The sequence below is a fragment of the Choloepus didactylus genome, chromosome 1 (genome assembly GCF_015220235.1).
Source record: "Choloepus didactylus isolate mChoDid1 chromosome 1, mChoDid1.pri, whole genome shotgun sequence".
Taxonomy (NCBI): domain Eukaryota; kingdom Metazoa; phylum Chordata; class Mammalia; order Pilosa; family Megalonychidae; genus Choloepus; species Choloepus didactylus.
In genome coordinates this window covers 175,146,433-175,171,400 of record NC_051307.1, presented here as the reverse complement: position 1 = coordinate 175,171,400, position 24,968 = coordinate 175,146,433, and the positions used below count along the sequence as shown (strand labels likewise).

The window sequence follows — 24,968 nt, the reverse complement described above, 5'->3', positions numbered from 1 at the left end:
ATTCTCTGGAGGTGTCTCGTAAGCATAATTACAGGAAGGCTTAGCCTCCTCCCATTTACAACCCTAAGTTTTACAAGAGCAAGCCTCAAGGTTGAGGGCTTGACTTATTAAGTAGGGGGTTCTTAATTTCACAAAGCATATGTTCTGTCCAAGATAAACAATCGGTGTCTAACATTATCTTCACTTAGTTGTACAATCATCACTCTCAATTTTAAGCAATTATAACACAAAACATCCCAAGGCTCTTACCACCTGCAAAATATTCATTCCTAGTATTAGTGCAGTGCTGGTAAGATATTCCTATTAAATACAGCCTACAATACGTAATGGATAGTTTTTCCATATACCACCCTGTTGTTGACTCTTTGTACTCAGTGTCATACTTCAGAAGTATTTTTTGCAAACACTTACTTATATTTGTAGTGTTACTCTGTGGGTTACATGCCTGTGTAAATTACCACTTTCCATCATGTTTGCCTTCAATGCAGCACTGATACATATAACCCAATTAATGAACCATAATTACCCCTGTCCATTCCCATACCTATAAGTTCACCCTCATTATCATTTCTGTACATATTAGGTTATCACTTCCCCTTCACTATTTGCTATCACTGGGTCCCCCACATTCTATAACATAAACCATTTATTTTAAATTTTTCACAAATTTCACATTAGTGGTAGCACACAATATCTCTCTTTTTGTACCTGGTTTCTTTCACTAAGCATTATGTCTTCAAGGTTATCCATGCTGTACATGTTTCATGACCTCGTTTCTTCTTACTGCTGTGTAGTATTCCATTGTGAAGCAAATAGTGAAGGGGAAGTGATAACCTAATATGTACAGACGTGATAATGAGGGTGAACTTATAGGTATGGGAATGGACAGGGGTAATTACGGTTCATTAATTGGATTATATATACCACATTTGCTGATTTGTATGGTAAATCTATATCTAGTTTTCTAAGTAACTGCCAGATTGTCTTCCAGAGTGGCTGTACCATTATACAGTACCACCAACAAAGAATAAGAATTCCAATTTCTCCACATCCTCTCCAGTATTTGTAGTTTCCTGTTTCTTTAATGACAGCCAATCTAATTGGTGTGAGATGATATCACATTTTGGTCTTCATTTGCATCTCCCTAATAGCTAGTGAAGATGAACATTTTTTTATGTGTTTTTTTGCCATTTGTATTTCCTCTTCAGACAACTGTCTTTTCATATCTTTTGCCCATTTCATAATTGGGCTGTCTGTACTATTGTCATTGAGTTGTAGGATTTCTTTATATATACAAGATATCAGCCTTGTCAGATACATGGATTCCAAATACTTTTTCCCATTGAATTGGTTGCCTCTTCACCTTTTTGACAAATTCCTTTGAGGAATAGAAGCTTTTAAGTTTGAGCAGTTCCCATTTATCTATTTATTCTTTTGCTGCTTGTGCTTTGGGTATAAGGTCTAAGAAGTAACCTCCTAATGCAAGGTCTGGAAGATGTTTCCCTACATTATTTTCTAGGAGTTTTACGGTATTGTCTCTTATATTGAGGTCTTTAATCCATTTTGAGTTAATTTTTGTATAGGGTGTGAGGCAGGGGTCTTCTGTCATTCTTTTGGATATGGATATCCAGTTCTCCCAGCCCCATTTGTTGAATAGATTGTTATGTCTCAGTTCAGTGGTTTTGGGGGCCTTATCAAAGATCAGTCGACGACAGATCTGGGGGTCTATCGAAATTCTCACTTCAATTCCATTGATCATTACATCTATCTTTGTGCCAGTACCATGCTATTTTGATGACTGTGGCTTTATAATAAGCTTCAAAGTCAGAGAGTGTTAAGTCCTCCCACTTAATTTTTCTTTTTTAGAATCCTTTTAGCAATTCGAGCAAATAAATTTGATAACTAGCTTTTTGAAGTCTGCAAAGTGGATTGCTGGAATTTTGATTGGAATTGCACTGAATCTGTAGATCAGTTTGGGTAGAATTGCCATCTTAATGACATTTAGCCTTCCTATCAATGAACATTGAATATCTTTCCACCTCTTTAGGTACCCTTTGATTTCTTTTAATAAAGTCATATAATTTTCTGTGTAGAGGTCTTTTACATCCTTGGTAAAGTTTATTCCTGGGTACTTGACTTTTTTAGTTGCTATTATGAATGGAATTTCTTCTTCAGTGTCTCTTCAGTTAGGTTATTTCTAGTTCTATAGGAACATTACTGACTTGCACATTAATCTTGTATCCCACCACTTTGGTTAATTTGTTTATTACCTCAAGTAGCTGTGTCATTGATTTCTCAGGATTTTCCAAAGAAAAGATCATATCACCTGCAAACAATGACAGTTTTAGTTCTTCCTTTCCAATTTGGATGCCTTTTAATTCTTTGTCTTGACAGATTGCTCTGGCTAGAACTTCTAGCACAATGTTAAATAATAGTGGTGACATTGGGCATTGCTGTCTCATTCCCAATCTTAGAGGGAAGGCTTTCAGTCTCTCACTGTTGAGTACTATGCTGCCTGTGGGTTTTCCATATATGCCCTTTATCCTATTAAGGAAGTTTCCATCAATTCCTACCTTTTGAAGTTATTTTATCAAAAAAGGATGCTGGATTTTGTTGAATGCTTTTTCAGCATCTATTGAGATGGTCATTTGATTTTTCCCTTTTGATTTGTAAACATGTTATATTACATTGATGATTTTCTTATGCTGAACCACCCTTGCATGCCTGCGATGAACCCCACTTGGTCATGGTGTATGACCTTTTATTTTTAAATTTAATTTTATTGAGATTGTTCACATACCATGCAATTATCCAAAGATCTGAAGTGCACAATCATTTGCCCATGGTACCATCATTACAGCTGTGCATGTATCACCACAATTTTTTTTTTCAATTTTTAGAACATTTTCATTACTCCAGAAAAGAAATAAGGACAAAAAAAAAAAAAAAAAAAGGAAAACCCAAATCCTCCCAAACCCCTAACTACCCACCTCCATTACTGACTCAGTATTGGTATAGTACATTTGTTACCATTGACGAAAGAATGTTAAAATACTACTAACTGTAGTACATACCTTGCAATAGGTATATTTCCCCCAATATATCCCTCTATTATTAACTTGTAGTTATAGTGTCATACATTTGTTCTAGTTCATGAAAGAGATTTCTAATTTTTGTACAGTTAATCACAGACATTGCCCACTACAAGATTCACTGTTTTGTACATTCCCATCTTTTAACCTCCAACTTTCCTTCTGGTGAAATATGTGACTCTATGCTTCCCCTTTCCACCACATTCACATACCGTTCAGCACTGTTAGTTATTCTCACAATAACATGCTACCATCACCTCTGTCCATTTCCAAACACTTAAGTTCAACCTAGTTGAACATTCTGCTCATAATGAAGCAACCGCTCCCCATTCTTTAACCTCGTTCTATATCCTGGTAACTTACATCTGCTGTCTATGAGTTTGCATGTTATAATTAGTTCATATCAGTGAGACCACACAATATTTATCCTTATGAGTCTGACTTATTTCACTCAATGTAGTGCCCTCAAGGTTTCTTCCTCAATCCTTTTTTTTTGTTGTTAAGATGGTTTTGTTCACCCACCATACATTCCATCCTAAGTAAACAACTGATGGTTACCTGTAGGGTCATGTATCTATGTAATCACCACTATCACCACTATCTACATAAGGACATCTCCATCTCTTCCACAAAGAAGGAGGAAGAGTCAAAGAAGGTAGAGAGACAAAAGAAAAGGAAAATAGAAACAGAAAAAAACTCACAACAGCTAAAAAGCAACAAAAAGAAAGACAGAGTTAACCTGAAGTAGAATAAAAGAGTCAGACAACATCACCAATGCTAAGAGTCCCATACACCTCCCTTAAGTTCCCCTCTTAAATGAATTTAGCTTTGGTATATGGCCTTTGTTACATTAAAGGAAGCATAAAAATACAATGTTTCTGTTAACTCTAGTCTGTAGTTTGCACTGATTGTATTTTTCCCCCAATACCACCCTATTTTTATTTTATTTTCTTTATTTTAAATCTTCATTTTATTGAGATATATTCACATACCATGCAGTCATACAAAACAAATCATACATTCGATTGTTCACAGTACCATTACACAGTTGTACATTCATCACCTAAATCAATCCCTGACACCTTCATTAGCACACACACAAAAATAACAAGAATAATAATTAAAGTGAAAAAGAGCAATTAAAGTAAAAAAAGAACACTGGGTGCCTTTGTTTGTTTGTTTGCTTCCTTCCCCTATTTTTCTACTCATCCATCCATAAACTAGACAAAGTGGAGTGTGGTCCTTATGGCTTTCCCAATCCCATTGTCACCCCTCATAAGCTACATTTTTATACAATTGTCTTCGAGATTCATGGGTTCTGGGTTGTAGTTTGATAGTTTCAGGTATCTACCACCAGCTACCCCAATTCATTAGAACCTAAAAAGGTTGTCTAAATTGTGCGTAAGAGTGTCCACCAGAGTGACCTCTCGGCTCCTTTTGGAATCTCTCTGCCACTGAAGCTTATTTCATTTCCTTTCACATCCCCCTTCTGGTCAAGAAGATGTTCTCCATCCCACGATGCCAGGTCTACATTCCTCTCCGGGAGTCATATTCCACGTTGCCAGGGAGATTCACTCCCCTGGGTGTCTGATCCCATGTAGAGGGCAGGGCAGTGATTTCACCTTTCAAGTTGGCTTAGCTAGAGAGAGAGGGCCACATCTGAGCAACAAAGAGGCATTCGGGAGGAGGCTCTTAGGCACAATTATAGGGAGGCCTAGCCTCTCCTTTGCAGCAACAGTCTTCCCAAGGGTAAATCTTGTGGTAGAGAGGTCAACCCATCAAACCACCAGTCCCCTATGTCTGTGGTCATGTTAGCAACCATCGAGGTGGGGTAGGCCAATACCCCTGCATTCTCCACAGGCTCCTCAAGGGGGCTCTGCATATTTTTTTCCTTTTTTTTTTTTTTTTTTAAATCAACTGTATGAAAAATAAAAAAATTTAAAAAAAATTAAAAAAAACATACAATAAAAGAACATTTCAAAGAGACCATAATAAGGGAGTAAGAAAAATACAACTAACCTAAGATAACTACTTTACTTCCAACATGTTCCTACTCTACCCCAAGAAAGTTACCTAATATAGCAACATTTCTGTGAACTTGCTCCTACTATACCCATCAGAAATTAACAGACCATAGTCATTCCTGGGCATTCCCAGAACGTTAAATTTACCCACAATAACTTATCTGTTCTTCTTGGATTATTGTTCCCCCTTCCTTAATTGCTCTCTATTGATAGCTCCCCTACATTCTACATTATAAACCATTTGTTTTACATTTTTCAAAGTTCACATTAGTGGTAGCATATAATATTTCTCTTTTTGTGCCTGGCTTATTTCACTCAGCATTATGTCTTCAAGGTTCATCCATGTTGTCATATGTTTCACGAGATCGTTCCTTCTTACTGCCGTGTAGTATTCCGTCATGTGTATATACCACATTTTATTTATCCACTCATCTGCTGAAGGACATTTGGGCTGTTTCCATCTCTTGGCAATTGTGAATAATGCTGCTATGAACATTGGCGTGCAGATATCTGCTTGTGTCACTGCTTTCCGATCTTCCAGGTGAATACCGAGAAGTGCAATCGCTGGATCGAATGTTAACTCTACATCTAGTTTTCTAAGGAACTGCCAGACTGACTTCCAGAGTGGCTGAGCCATTATACAGTCCCACCAACAATGAATAAGAGTTCCAATTTCTCCACATCACTTCCAGCATTTGTAGTTTCCTGTTTGTTTAATGGCAGCCATTCTAATTGGTGTGAGATGGTACCTCATTGTGGTCTTCATTTGCATCTCTCTAATAGCTAGTGAAGCTGAACATTTTTTCATGTGTTTCTTGGCCATTTGTATTTCCTCTTCAGAGAACTGTCTTTTTATATCTTTTGCCCATTTTATAATTGGGTTGTCTGTACTATGGTCATTGAGTTGTAGGATTTCTTTATATGTGAAAGATATCAGTCTTTTGTCAGATACATGGTTTCCAAAAATTTTTTCCCATTGAGTTGGCTGCCTCTTTACCTTTTCGAGAAATTCCTTTGAGGTGCAGAAACTTCTAAGCTTGAGGAGTTCCCATTTATCTATTTTCTCTTTTGTTGCTTGTGCTTTGGGTGTAAAGTCTAGGAAGTGGCCGCCTAATACAAGGTCTTGAAGATGTTTTCCTACATTATCTTCTAGGAGTTTTATGGTACTTTCTTTTATATTGAGATCTTTCGTCCATTTTGAGTTAATTTTTTGTGTAGGGTGTGAGGTAGGGGTCCTCTTTCATTCTTTTGGATATGGATATCCAACTCTCCTAGCCCCGTTTGTTGAAAAGACCATTACAACCCAGTTCAGTGACTTTGGGGGCCTTATGAAAGATCAGTCGGCCATAGATCTGGGGGTCTATCTCTGAATTCTCAATTCGATTCCATTGATCTATATGTCTATCTTTGTGCCAGTACCATGCTGTTTTGACAACTGTGGCTTTATAATAAGCTTCAAAGTCAGGGAGTGTAAGTCCTCCCACTTCGTTTTTCTTTTTTAGAGTGTCTTTAGCAATTCGAGGCATCTTCCCTTTCCAAATAAATTTGATAACTAGCTTTTCCAAGCCTGCAAAGTAGGTTGTTGGAATTTTGATTGGGATTGCATTGAATCTGTAGATGAGTTTAGGTACAATTGACATCTTAATGACATTTAGCTTTCCTATCCATGAACACGGAATATTTTTCCATCTTTCAAGGTCCCCTTCTATTTCCTTTAGTAGAGTTATGTAGTTTTCTTTGTATACGTCTTTTACATCTTTGGTTAAGTTTATTCCTAGGTACTTGATTTTTTTAGTTGCTATTTATCTTTTTCTTGAGTGTCTCTTCAGTTTGTTCATTTCTAGCATATAGAATCATTACTGACTTATGTGCATTAATCTTGTATCCCACTACTTTGCTAAATTTGTTTCTTAGCTCTAGTAGCTGTATCGTCGATTTCTCAGGGTTTTCCAGATATAAGATCATATCATCTGCAAACAATGACAGTTTTACTTCTTCTTTTCCAATTTGGATGCCTTTTATTTCATTGTCTTGCCGGATTGCCCTGGCTAGCACTTCCAGCACAATGCTGAATAACAGTGGTGATAGCGGTCATCCTTGTCTTGTTCCTGATCGTAGAGTCTCTCACCATTGAGTACAATGCTGGCTGTGGGTTTTTCATATATGCTCTTTATCATGTTGAGGAAGTCTCCTTCAATTCCTACCTTTTGAAGTGTTTTTATCAAAATGGATGTTGGATTTTGTCAAATGCTTTTTCAGCATCTATTGAGATGATCATTTGATTTTTCCCTTTTGATTTGTTAATATGTTGTAATACATTGATTTTCTTATGTTGAACCATCCTTGCATGCCTGGAATGAACCCCACTTGGTCATGGTGTATGTTTTTTTAATGTGCCTTTTGATTTGATTTGGAAGTATTTTGTTGAGGATTTTTGCATCTATATTCATGAGGGAGATTGGCTGGTAGTTTTCCTTTCTTGTAGCATCTTTGCCTGGTTTTGGTATTAGATTAATGTTAGCTTCATAAAATGAGTTAGGTAGTGTTCCATTTTCTTCAATGTTTTGAAACAGTTTAAGTAAGATTGGTATCAGCTCTTTTTGGAAAGTTTGGTAGAATTCCCCTGTGAAGCCATCTGGCCCTGGGCATTTATTTGTGGGAAGATTTTTGATGACTCATTGGATCTCTTTGCTTGTGATGGGTTGGTTGAGGTCTTCTATTTCTTCTCTGGTCAGTCTAGGTTGTCCATATGTTTCCAGAAAATTGTCCATTTCCTCTACATTATCCAGTTTGTTGCCATACAGTTGTTCATAGTATCGTCTTATAATTTTTTTAATTTCTTCGGGATCTGCAGTTATGTCACCTTTTTCATTCATTATTTTCTTTATATGGGTCTTCTCTCTTTTTGATTTTGTCAGTCTAGCTAGGGGCTTGTCAATCTTGTTGATCGTCTCAAAGAACCAACTTTTGGTGATATTTATCCTATTGTTTTTTTTTTCTCTACGTCATTTATTTCAGCTTTAATCCTTGTTATTTCTTTTCTTCTACTTGGTTTAGAATTGGTTTGCAATTCATTTTCTAGCTTCTTCAGTTGACCCATTAGTTCTTTGATTTTGGCTCTTTCTTCCTTTTTAATATATGCGTTTAGTGCTATAAATTTCCCCTTCAGTACCACTTTTGCTGCATCCCATAGGTTTTGGTATGTTGTGTTCTCATTTTCATTTGTCTCTATATATTCAGCAATTTCTCTTGCTATTTCTTCTTTAACCCACTGATTGTTTAGGAGTGTGTTGTTTAACCTCCAGGTATTTGTGAATTTTCTAAGTCTGATGGTTATTGACTTCTATTTGTATTCCATTGTGGTCAGAGAATGTGCTTTGAATAATTTCAATCTTTTTAAATTTATTGAGCTTTGTTTATGTCCCAGCATATGATCTATTCTGGAGAAAGTTCTGTGAGCACTAGAGAAGTATGTGTATCCTGGTGATTTGGGATGTAATGTTCTGTATATGTCTGTTAAATCTAATCCATTTATCAGATTGTTTAGGTTTTCAATTTCCTTATTGGTCTTCTGTCTGGTTGATCTATCTATAGGAGAGAGTGATGTGTTGAAGTCTCCCACAATTATTGTGGAAACATCAATTGCTTCCTTTAGTTTTGCCAGTGTTTCTCTCATGTATTTTGTGGCACCTTGACTGGATGCATAAACATTTATGATTCTTATTTCTTCTTGTTGAATTGCCCCTTTTATTGGTATGTAGTGGCCTTCTTTGTCTCTCAAAACATCCCTGCGTTTAAAGTCTATTTTATCTGAGATTAATATTGCTACACCTGCTTTCTTTTGGCTGTAGCTTGCATGAAATAATTTTTTCCATCCTTTCACTTTCAGTTTCTTTGTGTCCCTGTGTCTAAGATGAGTCTCTTGTATGAAACATATTGATGGTTCATTTTTTTAAATCCATTCTGCGAATCTATATGTTTTAATTGGGGAGTTTAATCCATTTACATTTAATGTTATATCCGTGAAGGCATTTCTTGAATCAGCCATGTTATCCTTTGGTTTATGTCTGTCATATATATTTTTTGCTTCTCTCTATTAATATCCTTTAATGTACCCATACCGAATGTCTTTAGTACTGAACCTTTCTCAAAGTCTCTCCTTTCTTTGTTTCTCTGTCTGTAGGGCTCCCTTGAGTATCTCCAGTAGGGCAGGTCTCTTGTTAGCAAATTCTCTCAGCATTTGTTTGTCTGTGAAAAATTTAAGCTCTCCCTCAAATTTGAAGGAGAGCTTTGCTGGAGAAAGAATTCTTGGTTCGAAATTTTTCTCTCTCAGAATTTTAAATATATTGTGCCACTGCCTTCTCGCCTCCATGGTGGCTGCTGAGTAGTCATTACTTAGTCTTATGCTGTTTCCTTTGTATGTGGTGAATTGCTTTTCTCTTGCTGCTTTCAGAACTTGCTCCTTCTCTTCCGTGTTTGACAGTGTGATCAGAATATGTCTTGGAGTTGGTTTATTTGGATTTATTCTATTTGGAATTAGCTGGGCATTTATGATTTGTGTATTTATGGTGTTTAGAAGATTTGGGAAGTTTTCCCCAAGAATTTCTTTGAATACTCTTCCTAGACCTTTACCCTTCTCTTCCCCTTCTGGAACACCAATGAGTCTTATATTTGGACATTTTATATTATCTATCATATCCCTGAGGTCCATTTTGATTTTTTCGATTTTTTTCCCCATTCTTTCTTTTGTGCTTTCATTTTCCATTCTGTCATCTTCCAGGTCACTGATTTGTTGTTCAGCTTCCTCTAGTCTTGTACTATGAGTATCCAGAATCTTTTTAATTTGGTCAACAGTTTCTTTAATTTCCATAAGATCATCTATTTTTTTTATTTAGTCTTGCAATGTCTTCTTTATGCTCTTCTAGGGTCTTCTTGATATCCTTTGTATCCCGTACTATGGTCTCATTGTTTATATTTAGTTCTTTGATTAGCTGCTCTATGGACTGTGTCTCTTCTGATCTTTTGATTTGGGTGTTTGGGCTTGGGTTATCCATATCGTCTGGTTTTTTCATATGCTTTAGAATTTTCTGTTGCTTTTGGCCTCTTGGCATTTGCTTAACTTGATAGGGTTCTTTTAGGATTTGTAGACCAATTGAAGTCCTTATCTCTAATTTATCAGATCTACAGCTTCGTGGAGTACACTTTCTCTAACTAACCAGCAGGTGGCATCCACGAGCCACCTGTTCTCCACAAGCCAGTTCTCCCCTGCTTTGCCTTTGTGGTGAGTGGGAGAGTGAGTCTTGTGGGATCCAAGTGGTGTACCAAGCTTGCCTGCCCTGTATATGGGGCGTGTGTCTGGGCGGTCAGGGAGGGGGGGTTGCTCTAACAATCAAATCTCCCTGGTGTTCCTGGAGTTTTAAAGCTGCTGCAATAGTCTAATCCTTCAGTTCAGTCCTGCCACAGTTTGTCTCTGCCACTGACCCACAAGTCCTTGGTATTGGCGTATGGCCCCTGAGACTTGCGAGTGGGTCCCTCTTCCAGGCCGTGTACCCCCTGGTCCTCTGTTGAGGGATGACTGTGCTATGTCCCAGGTGAGTGACGTCCCCCCAGGGCGGTTCTGGGCTGCTGGGCTGTGTAGGGAGGCTCCCAGTCTGCTCAAATGATGGCTGAATGGGGCTTTGTTAATTCACACTGCTCCACCTTCCCAACTCTGGGACAACCAGCTGAGGGTGCTGGGAAGGCTAATGTCCATGCCCAGTTTTGTGGTGTGTGCGTGTTATTTGAAGCACTTCCGTCAAACTGGGTTGTCTGGGGCAGCTCTGGGCTATGGGGCTGGCGACAGGCAGGAGTGTTTCCTGTCCACCAGGATGATGGCTGTAAGCGGACACCCCCTTTTTCTTGGGAAGTTGTGGTGTTTAGTGAATTTTCTCAGCCACTGGATTATTGCCTTTTGTCTCAGAGCTCTCTTAGTTCTGCTCTTGTCTTGACCTGCCCAAATTGCAAGTCTTTGAGGCTTTCTGTATTGGGCTTCTTAGAGTAATTGTTTTAGAAACAGAAAAAAAAAAAAGATTAAAAAAAAAAAAGCCCTCCTCAGAGATCTAATGGGTTATTGAAATGCTAAGAGACAAAGCAATTAGGGCCATTCAGGAAAGATCCAGGGGGCAGAGAGATCAGTTTTTCTTTGGGATTTGCAAATGAGCCTCAGGGCCTGAGCTCTGCCCCTCCCCTTTCTATGTTCACCAGGACTCCAAAAAGCCTCCACTTTTATTTTTGAGTTTTTTCTTGCTGTTTTCTGCTATGCCTATCTCCTCTCTGCTGGATTGGGTGCTGTCAGATTCTCTGGTGTCTGGTCTCAGTCTATCTATGGTTGGAGTTTGGATAAGTAGAATGAGTTTCTGATAAGAGCTGCCACTGAAGTTCTCCCTTCTCCTTCCCAGTGCTGACAGCCCCTCCTCCCACGGGACTGAGCCTGGCAGGGAGGGGTGCGGGTTCCCTGGCCGCAAAAACTGACAGATTTCGCCGATCTCAGCAGTCCGACGTGTTCATGAGTGTTGAATGAAGTATGCCCAAAGTCAAATTGCTCTGCGGTGTCCAGTCCATGCAGTTCCTGGCTTTCTACCTACTTTCCTGAAGGAGTAACTAAAACATACAGCTCACCAATCTGCCATCTTGCCCCGCCCTCCTCGGGGCCCTTTAATGCCACCACCCTATTTTTAACACCTTGCAAGGTTGACTTTCATTTGTTCTACATCATGTAAAAACATATTTGTACATTTTATCACAATTGTTGACCACCCTAGGTTTCACTGAGTTATAGAGTCCTTGTCTGTATCTTTTCCTCTTCCCTTCCGGTGTCCCACATGCTCTTAACCTTCCTCTTTCAAGCATACTCACAGTCATCTTTGTTCAGTGTACTTACATTGCTGTGCTACCATCACCCAAAACTGTGTTCCAAACCTCTCACTCCTTTCTTTTCCTATCTGTGTGTAGTGCTCCCTTTAGATTTCCTGTAAAGCAGGTATCTTGTTCACAAACTCTCTCATGGTCTGTTTGTCAGAGAATATTTTAAATTCACCCTCGTATTTGAAGGACAGTTTTGCCAGATATAGGATTCTTGGTTGGCAGTTTTTCTCTTTCAGTATCTTAAATATATCACACCAGTTTCTTCTTGCCCCCATGGTTTCTACTGAGAAATCTGCAATAGTCTTATCAACCTTCCTTTGTATGTGATGGATCACTTTTCTCTTGCTGCTTTCAGGATTCTCTCATTGTCTTTGACATTTGATAATCTGATTATTAAGTGTCTTGGCGTAGGCCTATTCAGATCTATTCAGTTAGGAGGACGCTGAGTTTCTTGGATCTTTAATTTTACGTCTTTCATTAAAGATGGGAAATGTTCTTTGATTATTTCCTCTATTATTGCTTGTGCTCCTTTTCCCTTGTCTTCTCCTTCTGGGACACCCATGACACATACATTCATGCATTTTGTTTTGTCTTTAAGTTCCCTGAGATGTTGCTCATATTTTCCCATTCTTTTCTCTGTCTTTTCTTTTGTGTGTAGGATCTCAGGTGTCTTGTTCTCAAGTTCCTGAGTGTTTGTTTTCGTCTGCCTCTTGAGATCTGCTGTTGTATGTCTCCATTGTGTCTTTCATCTCGTGTTGTGCCTTTCATTTCCACAGATTCTGCCAGTAGTTTTTTCAAACTTTTGATTTCTACCTCACGTTTGCCCAGTGTTTTCTTTATAGCCTTCATCTCTTTTGTTATATCTTCCCTGAACTCACTGATTTGGTTTTTGCTTTGTTTTAGCATGTTTCTTTGAAAATCTTTAATAGATTGTTCATTAAAGTGAAACAATATCTCAACTGTATCCTGATTGAGGTATATAAGTTTATTCCTTTGACTGTGCCATATCTTCATTTTTCCTAATATAGATTGTAGTTTTCTGTTGTCTAGACATCTGGTTTCCTTGGTGACCCCAGTTAGATTTTCCAAGACCAGAACAGGTTCAGGTCTCAGAATGGGGTTATATTCAGGGTGTATCTTAGAAGAATGACAGGCTTTCCTGTGAGGCCTCTAGCCACTGTGCTTTTCCTAACCTGCAATGCAGGTGGCATCTGTCAGCCTGTCACTCCTGACTGGTGTAAAGAGATGAGTTTTGGCTTCGGTTTCTGTTTTGGCTGTTGTGTCAGTTTGAATGTATTATGTCCCCCAAACGCCATTACCTTTGATGTAATCTTGTGTGGGCAGACCTATCAATGTTAATTAGACTGCAATTCTTTGAATGCTTCCATGGAGATGCTCCCCACCCAACTGTGGGTAATGACTCTGGATAATTTCCATGGAGGTGTTGGCCCGCCGATTGGGTGGGTCTGAATTAAATTACTGGCGCACTATATAAGATCAGACAGAAGAAGTGAGCTTGCTACAGCCAAGAGGGACACTTTGAAGAAAGCACAGGAGCTGTAGATGAGAGACAGTTTGAAGACGGCCGTTGAAAGCAGACTCGTGCTCCGGAGAAGCTGAGAGAGGACAAATATCCCAAGTGCAACTAAGGGTGACATTTTTGAGGAACTGCAGCCTAGAGAGAACGTTCTGGGAGAAAGCCATTTTGAAACCAGAACTTTGGAGCAGACACCAGCCACATGCCTTCCCAGCGAACAGAGGTTTTCCAGACACCATTGGCCATCATCTAGTAAAGGTACTTGATTGCTGATGTGTTATCTTGGATACTTCATGGCCTTAAGACTGTAACTGTGTAACCAAATAAACCCCCTTTTATAAAAGCCAGTCCGTCTCTGGTGTTTTGCATTCTGGCAGCATTAGAAAACTAGAACAGCTATTTTCCCCCAGGCTCTGGGTTCTGAGTCTGAAGGGAAAGCTGGGCCCCATCTCCTTACAACTAGGGAAGATACACCCCCTAGGGAGTTACCATTTGCATTTGAATTGTATCTCAGACTCTGTTATCTCCACCCATGTCTGGGTCAGTCAGAGCCCTGAGAACTGAAAATGCTTGAGGCTCTCTACACTGAAAATGGCTGCAGCTCTTTCCTCTGAGACCCTCAGGTTGAGAGAGAGAAAAAGGGACAGAAAGCCCCCTTTTAGAGCCAGTACATAGCCTCCCCATTTCACTCATCAGCCAGAGGCAACACCTAGTCTTCTGGGCTTCCTCTCCCAGGACCGATGGGTCTTCTGGTTCTTTAAGGTCATTTGTCACTAAAAGCCTCTTTTTGGGGGGTTGTAGCTGGCATTCAGCAGTCTACATTTGTTAACTAAAACCCCAACTGGAGCTCAGTTGAGCTACATTAGCTTGCTGGAAGAGTGCCGCTCTCTACCACAGTGAGGTTTTGCAGCTAACCCTGCCGTGGGAGGAGGGGACTCCCGGCACAGTTCCACAGTCTTTACTTACAGATTTTATGCTGCAATCTTAGGCATTCCTCCCAATCCAGGTTGGTGTATGATGTGTGGACACTCACGGTTGTTCACCAGCAGTTATTCTAAATTATTCACTAGTTGTTCCTGGTTGTTCATTAGATGTTCCAGGGGACTAACTAAATTTCACTCCATTTACACACTATATAGATAACCCATTTTAGATTTTAATGCATTGGACTAGCTAGAAGTAAATACCTGAAACTATCAAACTGCAACACAGTAGCCTGGACTCTTGAAGATGATTGCATGGCAATGTAGCTTACAAGAGGTGACAGTGTGATTGTGAAAGCCTTATGGATCACACTCCCTTTATCCAGTGTATGGATGGATGAGTAGAAAAATGGGGACAAAAACTAAATGAAAAATAGGGTCTGGGGGGATGATTTGGGTGTTCTTTTTAACTTTTATTTTTTATTCTTATTTTTACTTTTTCTGTTATGAGGAAAATATTCAAAAAATAGATTGGGGTGACGAATGCACAACTATATGATGGCACTGTGAACAGTTGATTGTACACCATGGATGACTGTATGATATGTGAATATATCACAATAAAACTGAATTTTTAAAAAATGGCTTAAGTATTTCTTTAAATATGTCATTATTTTTCTCATTAGTTAAGGAAAAAATCCAGTAGTGCCAAAGCTGAGCCTCTGACTAGTGAGTGAGACTGGAGAAGTAGAGAAGAGAGACTTCTGTATACCTGCCCTGGAGAGCAGCAAAAGTGAAGGTAGGAATTAGCATAGTGCACATATACATTATGACCTACCACTGACTGGTTGGCCATATTTCCAATTTTTATTTATCAGTATTAGTAAATTATAAATTCATAATAGTTAAATCATTAAAATAGGTACTTATTCATAGTCCACAGTACTCTGAGGGGTTTTCTATTTACTGTTGATAACATTTTCATTCAGGGTTTTTTTAGATGTAGATAATATATCATGACTTGCATTTATAATATATTTTAGTTAATATAATAAACTACAAAAGCTTGCCTTTTAATCAACTCTCTAAGACAGGTACTTCTGGTATTAGAAGAATATAGCCTGTTTCCCATGATCATGTTATTGCATGTCTGCTACATTTTAAATATGAAGTTAACATATTTCTGCTTGAAATGTCTTGATTACATTGCATATTCTGAAAACTCAAACTACTCCAATAAATCTGTTACTTCAAGAATAATGGGACTATATAAAGTGACATTTATATTAAATGTGATTTTAATCTGCCATATAATTTCCTGAAATTATAACAAACTGTAATTCCATCCAGTTCTGGTTGCGTTATAAACTACAGAGTGAGCTGAAGTGATCTGTCATAAATATATCACTATGGAATTGATTTGGCATGTATTGTAACATATTTTTCATTTTTAATAATATAAGATTAGCATCATTCTGTATGAAGTATTATATTTTTATACAGCATAATTTAAAAATGTCTCTGTGATGTTGTCACTACATTGTATTAATTTTAATTTGTAGCCTTCATTGTCTATCACTTTTTGAACTTTATATGCTGCTTATTATTAATATTGCTAAGAATTGTGTGTGAATATATGCCTTAGTTACCAGTGTGTAGCTAGTATTAAAAACATGTTTCCATTTTGGAAGTGAAGTAGTGCTTTCAAGCTGCTAGTCTTGTTGTGTAGGACACTTGTACAGTGTTTAAAAAAACTAATTCTCATTATATGGGAACAGATTCCAGAAACTGTTAAATTTACTTAAAAAGTCCAATGCATCTTTACCCTATTCTCCACTAATAGCTTTTATCAATCCACATAGGTATGTGATAATGTGTGATGAAAAAATCATTTCACACCTTTGTTTTTTGTTCATGACCAACCTTGATTCCTCAGGTTCCTCCACTCCAGCTCAGAGAACCTTAACGGTTCTTTCCCTGCCCCCTTTACCTGGTACACACAAGTCCAGGCAGGAAGGAGGAAATGAGTGAGATTAGAGATAAGACAAGAGTTAAGTGATAGTTGGGTACCTTTATGTTAAAAAGAAGACTAAACTAATTCTGGACCAAATTTCAAAGGAGAAAAATTGCTTTTGACGCCCTCTCATCTCATCTTGTGTACCTCTCATGATCTCTTATATTCCTGATTATCTTCCCATATCTGATAGAAGAGTTCTTTTTTTTTTTTAATCATTTTATTGAGATATATTCACATACCACGCAGTCATACAAAACAAATCGTACTTTCGATTGTTTACAGTACCATTACATAGTTGTACATTCATCACCTAAATCAATCCCTGACACCTTCATTAGCACACACACAAAAATAACAAGAATAATAATTAGAGTGAAAAAGAGCAATTGAAGTAAAAAAGAACACTGGGTACCTTTGTCTGTTTGTTTCCTTCCCCTATTTTTCTACTCATCCATCCATAAAATAGACAAAGTGGAGTGTGGTCCTTATGGCTTTCCCAATCCCATTGTCACCCCTCATAAGCTACATTTTTATACATCTGTCTTTGAGATTCATGGGTTCTGGGTTGTAGTTTGACAGTTTCAGGTATCCACCACCAGCTACCCCAATTCTTTAGAACCTAAAAAGGGTTGTCTAAAGTGTGCGTAAGAGTGCCCACCAGAGTGACCTCTTGGCTCCTTTTGGAATCTCTCTGCCACTGAAGCTTATTTCATTTCCTTTCACATCCCCCTTTTGGTCAAGAAGATGTTCTCCGTCCCACGATGCCAGGTCTACATTCCTCCCCGGGAGTCATATTCCACGTTGCCAGGGAGATTCACTCCCCTGGGTGTCTGATCCCACGTAGGGGGGAGGGCAGTGATTTCACCTTTCAAGTTGGCTTAGCCAGAGAGAGAGGGCCACATCTGAGCAACAAAGAGGCATTCAGGAGGAGACTCTTAGGCACAAATATAGGGAGGCCTAGCCTCTCCTTTGCAGCAACTGTCTTCCCAAGGGTAAAACTTATGGTAGAGGGCTCAACCCATCAAACCACCAGTCCCCTATGTCTGTGGTCATGTTAGCAACCATGGAGGTGGGGTAGGCGAATACCCCTGCATTCTCCACAGGCTCCTCAAGGGGGCACTACATCATATTTTTTTCCTTGTTTTTCTTTCTTTTTTTTTTTTTTTTTAACTTTCCCTTCTTTTTTAAATCAACTGTATGAAAAAAAAAGTTAAAAAGAAAACAAACATACAATAAAAGAACATTTCAAAGAGACCATAACAAGGGAGTAAGAAAAAGACAACTAACCTAAGATAACTGCTTAACTTCCAACATGTTCCTACTTTACCCCAAGAAAGTTACATAATATAGCAACCTTTCTGTGAACTTGTTCCTACTATATCCATCAGAAATTAACAGACCATAGTCATTTCTGGGCATCCCCAGAACGTTAAAAAGTTTATCTGTTCTTCTTGGATTATTGTTCCCCCTTCCTTAATTGCTCTCTACTGCTAGTTCCCCTACATTCTACATTATAAACCATTTGTTTTACATTTTTCAAAGTTCACATTGGTGGTAGCATATAATATTTCTCTTTTTGTGCCTGGCTTATTTCACTCATCATTATGTCTTCAAGGTTCATCCATGTTGTCATATGTTTCACGAGATCGTTCCTTCTTACTGACGCGTAGTATTCCATCGTGTGTATATACCACATTTTATTTATCCACTCATCTGTTGAAGGACATTTGGGTTGTTTCCATCTCTTGGCAATTGTGAATAATACTGCTATGAACATTGGCGTGCAGATATCTGTTCGTGTCACTGCTTTCCGATCTTCCGGGTATATACCGAGAAGTGCAATCGCCGGATCGAATGGTAGCTCTATATCTAGTTTTCTAAGGAACTGCCAGACTGACTTCCAGAGTGGCTGAATCATTATACAGTCCCACCAACAGTGAATAAGAGTTCCAATTTCTCCACATCCCCTCCAGCATTCGTAGTTTCCTGTTTGTTTAATGGCAGCCATTCTAACCGGTGTTAGATGGTATCTCATTGTGGTTTTAATTTGCATCTCTCTAATAGCTAGTGAAGCTGAACATTTTTTCATGTGTTTCTTGGCCATTTGTATTTCCTCTTCAGAGAACTGTCTTTTCATATCTTTTGCCCATTTTATAATTGGGCTGTCTGTACTATTGTCATTGAGTTGTAGGATTTCTTTGTATATGCAAGATATCAGTCTTTTGTCAGATACATGGTTTCCAAAAATTTTTTCCCATTGAGTTGGCTGCCTCTTTACCTTTTTGAGAAATTCCTTTGAGGTGCAGAAACTTCTAAGCTTGAGGAGTTCCCATTTATCTATTTTCTCTTTTGTTGCTTGTGCTTTTGGTGTAAAGTCTAGGAAGTGGCCGCCTAATACAAGGTCTTGAAGATGTTTTCCTACATTATCTTCTAGGAGTTTTATGGTACTTTCTTTTATATTGAGATCTTTGGTCCATTTTGAGTTAATTTTTGTGTAGGGGGTGAGGTAGGGGTCCTCTTTCATTCTTTTGGATATGGATATCCAACTCTCCCAGCCCCATTTGTTGAAAAGACCATTATGGCTCAGTTCAGTGACTTTGGGGGCCTTATCAAAGATCAGTCGGCCATAGATCTGAGGGTCTATCTCTGAATTCTCAATTCGATTCCATTGATCTATATGTCTATCTTTGTGCCAGTACCATGCTGTTTTGGCAACTGTGGCTTTATAATAAGCTTCAAAGTCAGGGAGTGTAAGTCCTCCCACTTCGTTTTTCTTTTTTAGAGTGTCTTTAGCAATTCGAGGCATCTTCCCTTTCCAAATAAACTTGATAACTAGCTTTTCCAAGTCTGCAAAGTAGGTTGTTGGAATTTTGATTGGGATTGCATTGAATCTGTAGATGAGTTTGGGTAGAATTGACATCTTAATGACATTTAGCCTTCCTATCCATGAACATGGAATATTTTTCCATCTGTTAAGGTCCCCTTCTATTTCTTTTAGTAGAGTTATGTAGTTTTCTTTGTATAGGTCTTTTACATCTTTGGTTAAGTTTATTCCTAGGTACTTGATTTTTTTAGCTGCTATTGAAAATGGTATCTTTTTCTTGAGTGTCTCTTCAGTTTGTTCATTTCTAGCATATAGAAACATTACTGACTTATGTGCATTAATCTTGTATCCCGCTACTTTGCTAAATTTGTTTATTAGCTCTAGTAGCTGTATCGTCGATTTCTCAGGGTTTTCTAGATATAAGATCATATCGTCTGCAAACAATGACAGTTTTACTTCTTCTTTTCCAATTTGGATGCCTTTTATTTCTTTGTCTTGCCGGATTGCCCTGGCTAGCACTTCCAGCACGATGTTGAATAACAGTGGTGACAGCGGGCATCCTTGTCTTGTTCCTGATCTTAGAGGGAAGGCTTTCAGTCTCTCACCATTGAGTACTATGCTGGCTGTGGGTTTTTCATATATGCTCTTTATCATGTTGAGGAAGTTTCCTTCAATTCCTACCTTTTGAAGTGTTTTTATCAAAAACGGATGTTGGATTTTGTCAAATGCTTTTTCAGCATCTATTGAGATGATCAATTGATTTTTCCCTTTCGAGTTTTTAATCTGTTGTAATACATTGATTGTTTTTCTTATGTTGAACCATCCTTGCATGCCTGGAATGAACCCCACTTGGTCATGGTGTATGATTTTTTTAATGTGTCTTTGGATTTGATTTGCAAGTATTTTGTTGAGGATTTCTGCATCTATATTCATTAGGGAGATTGGCCGGTAGTTTTCCTTTTTTGTAGCATCTTTGCCTGGTTTTGGTATTAGATTGATGTTAGCTTCATAAAATGAGTTAGGTAGTGTTCCATTTTCTTCAATGTTTTGAAAGAGTTTGAGTAAGATTGGTGTCAGTTCTTTCTGGAAAGTTTGGTAGAATTCCCCTGTGAAGCCATCTGGCCCTGGGCATTTATTTGTGGGAAGATTTTTGATGACTGATTGGATCTCTTTGCTTGTGATGGGTTGGTTGAGTTCTTCTATTTCTTCTCTGGTCAGTCTAGGTTGTTCATATGTTTCCAGGAAATTGTCCATTTCTTCTACATTGTCCAGCTTATTGCCATACAGTTGTTCATAATATCCTCTTATAATTTTTTTAATTTCTTCAGGATCTGCAGTTATGTCACCTTTTTCATTCATTATTTTGTTTATATGGGTCTTCTCTCTTTTTGATTTTGTCAGTCTAGCTAGGGGCTTGTCAATCTTGTTGATCTTCTCAAAGAACCAACTTTTGGTGATATTTATTCTCTCTATTGTTTTTTTGTTCTCTCTGTCATTTATTTCTGCTTTAATCCTTGTTATTTCTTTTCTTCTACTTGGTTTAGGATTGGTTTGCTGTTCATTTTCTAGCTTCTTCAGTTGATCCATTAGTTCTTTGATTTTGGCTCTTTCTTCCTTTTTAATATATGCGTTTAGTCCTATAAATTTCCCCCTTAGCACTGCTTTTGCTGCATCCCATAGGTTTTGGTATGTTGTGTTCTCATTTTCGTTCGTCTCTATATATTTAGCAATTTCTCTTGCTATTTCTTCTTTAACCCACTGATTGTTTAGGAGTGTGCTGTTTAACCTCCAGGTATTTGTGAATTTTCTAAGTCTCTGATGGTTATTGACTTCTAATTGTATTCCATTGTGGTCAGAGAATGTGCTTTGAATAATTTCAATCTTTTTAAATTTATTGAGGCTTGTTTTATGTCCCAGCATATGATCTATTCTGGAGAAAGTTCCATGAGCACTAGAAAAGTATGTGTACCCTGGTGATTTGGGATGTAATGTCCTGCATATGTCTGTTAAATCTAATTCATTTATCAGATTGTTTAGGTTTTCAATTTCCTTATTGGTCTTCTGTCTGGTTGATCTATCTATAGGAGAGAGTGATGTGTTGAAGTCTCCCACAATTATTGTGGAAACATCAATTGCTTCCTTTAGTTTTGCCAGTGTTTCTCTCATGTATTTTGTGGCACCTTGATTGGGTGCATAGACATTTACGATTGTTATTTCTTCTTGCTGAATTGCCCCTTTTATTAGTATGTAGTGGCCTTTGTCTCTCAAAACATCCCTGCATTTGAAGTCTATTTTATCTGAGATTAATATTGCTACACCTGCTTTCTTTTGGCTGTAGCTTGCATGAAATATTTTTTTCCATCCTTTCACTTTCAGTTTCTTTGTGTCCCTGTGTCTAAGATGAGTCTCTTGTATGCAACATATTGATGGTTCATTTTTTTTGATCCATTCTGCGAATCTATATCTTTTAATTGGGGAGTTTAATCCATTTACATTCAACGTTATAACCGTGAAGGGATTTCTTGAATCAGCCATCTTATCCTTTGGTTTATGTTTGCCATATTTTTCCCCTCTCTCTATTAATATCCTTTATTGTACCCATACTGAATCTGTTTAGTACTGAACCTTTCTCCAAGTCTCTCTGTCCTGTCTTTGTTTCTCTGTCTGTAGGGCTCCCTTTAGTATCTCCAGTAGGGCAGGTCTCTTGTTAGCAAATTCTCTCAGCATTTGTTTGTCTGTGAAAAATTTAAGCTCTCCCTCAAATTTGAAGGAGAGCTTTGCTGGATAAAGTATTCTTGGCTGGAAATTTTTCTCACTCAGAATTTTAAATATATCGTGCCACTGCCTTCTTGCCTCCATGGTGGCTGCTGAGTAGTCACTACTTAGTCTTATGCTGTTTCCTTTGTATGTGGTGAATTGCTTTTCTCTTGTTGCTTTCAGAACTCGCTCCTTCTCTTCTGTGTTTGACAGTGTGATCAGTATATGTCTCGGAGTGGGTTTATTTGGATTTATTCTATTTGGAGTTCGCTGAGCATTTATGATTTGTGTATTTATGTTGTTTAGAAGATTTGGGAAGTTTTCCCCAACAATTTCTTTGAATACTCTTCCTAGACCTTTACCCTTTTCTTCCCCTTCTGGGACACCAATGAGTCTTATATTTGGACGTTTCATATTATCTATCATATCCCTGAGGTCCATTTCGATTTTTTCAATTTTTTTCCCCATTCTTTCTTTTATGCTTTCATTTTCCATTGTGTCATCTTCCAGGTCACTGATTCATTGTTCAACTTCCTCTAGTCTTGTACTATGAGTGTCCAGAATCTTTTTAATTTGGTCAACAGTTTCTTTAATTTCCATAAGATCATCCATTTTTTTATTTAGTCTTGCAATGTCTTCTTTATGCTCTTCTAGAGTCTTCTTGATTTCCTTCATATCCCGTACTATGGTCTCATTGTTCATCTTTAGTTCTTTGAGTAGCTGCTCTAGGTGCTGTGTCTCTTCTGGTCTTTTGATTTGGGTGCTTGGGCTTGGGTTATCCATATCGTCTGGTTTTTTCATATGCTTTATAATTTTCTGTTGTTTTTGGCCTCGTGGCATTTGCTGAACTTGATAGGGTTCTTTTAGGGTTTGTAGACCTATTGAAGTCCTTATCTCTAATTTATCAGATCTACAGCTTCGTGGAGTACACTTTCTCTAACTAACCAGCAGGTGGCGTCCACGAGCCACCTGTTCTCCACAAGCCAGATCTCCCCTGCTTAGCCTTTTTGGTGAGTGGGGGAGTGAGTCTTGTGGGGCCCAATTGGTGTACCAAGCTTGCGTGTGTAGTTGGTGTTGCCTGCCCTGTATGTGGGGCGTGTTTCTGGGCAGTCGGGGAGGGGGGGTGGCCCTAACAATCAAATCTCCCTGGTGATCCTAGAGTTTTAAAGCTGCTGCAATAGTCTAATCCTTCAGTTCAGTCCTGCCACAGTTTGTCTCTGCCACTGACCCACAAGTCCTTGGTATTGGCTTATGGCTCCTGAGACTTGCAAGTGGGCCCCTCTTCCAGGCTGTGCACCCCGGGTCCTCTGTTGAGGGATGACTGTGCTATGTCACAGGTGAGTGCCGTCCCCTCAGGGCAGTTCTGGGCTGCTGGGCTGTGTAGGGAGGCTCCCAGTCTGCTCAAATGATGGCTGAATGGGGCTTTGTTAATTCACACTGCTCCACCTTCCCAACTCTGGGACAATCAGCTGAGGTTGCAGGGAAGGCTAATGTCCACGCCCAGTTTTGTGGTGTGTGCCTGTTATTTGAAGCCCTTCAGTCACACTGGGTTGTCTGGGGAAGCTCTGGGCTATGGCGCTGGCGATGGGCAGGAGTGTTTCCTGTCCACCAGGATGGTGGCTGTGAGCGGACACCCCCCTTTTCTTGGGAAGTTGTGGTGTTTAGTGAATTTTCTCAGCCACTGAATTACTGCCTTTTGTCTCAGAGCTCTCTTAGTTCTGCTCTTGACTTGACGTGCCCAAATTGAAAGTCTTTGAAGCTTTCTGTATTGGGCTTCTTAGAGTAATTGTTTCAGAAAAAGAAAAAAGGATTAAAAAAAAAAAAAAAAAAAAAAAAGGGGGTCCTCCTCAGAGATCTAATGGGTTATTGAAATGCTAATAGACAAAGCAACCAGGGCCATTAAGGAAAGGTCCACAGGGCAGAGAGATCGCTTTTCTTCGGGATTTGCATATGCGCCTTAGGGCCTGAGCTCCGCCCTTCCCCTTTCTGTGTTCACCAGAACTCTAAAAATCCTCTGCTTTTATTTTGGAGTTTCTCGTGTTGTTTTTTTTTTTGTATGCCTGTCTCCTCTCTGCTGGGCTGGCTGCTCACAGATTCTCTGGTGTCTGGTCTCTGTCTATCTATGGTTGGAGTCTGGATCAGTAGAATGAGTTTCTGATAAGAGCAGCCACTGCAGTTCTCCCTTCTCCTTCCCGGAGCTGACAGCCCCTCCTCCCACGGGACTGAGCCTGGCAGAGAGGGGCGCGGGTCCCCTGGCCGCAAAAACTTACAGATTTCGCTGATCTCAGCAGTTCGACATTTTCATGAGTGTTGTATGAAGTATGCCCAAAGACAGATTGCTCTGTGGTGTCCAGTCCACACAGTTCCTGGCTTTCTACCTACTTTCCTGGAGGAGTAACTAAAACATACAGCTCACCAGTCTTCCATCTTGCCCCCAGAAGAGTTCTTTTATAGTTAAAGGTGTTACCAGTAGGGACTCGGGTGCTATTCACCAGTAGTGTGACCTTGGGCAAGTAACTTAATCTTTGTGTGTGCCTCAGTTTCCTTGCCTCTAAAATTGGGATGGTGTGCTATAGACAGTACCCCATCCTAGCTGGGATGTAAAGTGTGTTTAACAGTGCCTGGCATACAGTAGGCACTATAAAAGTGTTAGCAGCAGCAGTATTTTAATAAAATATTATTACAAATTAGATGGTCAAGGCCATGTATGGAGATAGTAAATGCATTTACTATCTGCTGCCAGAATATCAAATGTGGTATCCTTTGCTCTTTTCTTGGAACAAACGGGAAAATTTAACCTAAAGTTACATAGGCTTTTTCTTCTAAGTGCCTGTTGCTCAAAATTACCCCTCAGTTAGTTTCCCCCTTAAACTTGAATTTCTTCATTGTAC

At 38.9% G+C, this 24,968-nt stretch overlaps 1 protein-coding gene across 2 annotated transcripts in view; it reads right to left on the bottom strand.

Annotated features, from left to right (window-relative positions):
* UBE2E2 (ubiquitin conjugating enzyme E2 E2) overlaps positions 1–24,968 on the bottom strand; it is a 489,981-nt gene that overhangs the window by 123,083 nt on the left and 341,930 nt on the right. The gene's annotated exons all lie outside the window — the stretch shown is intronic.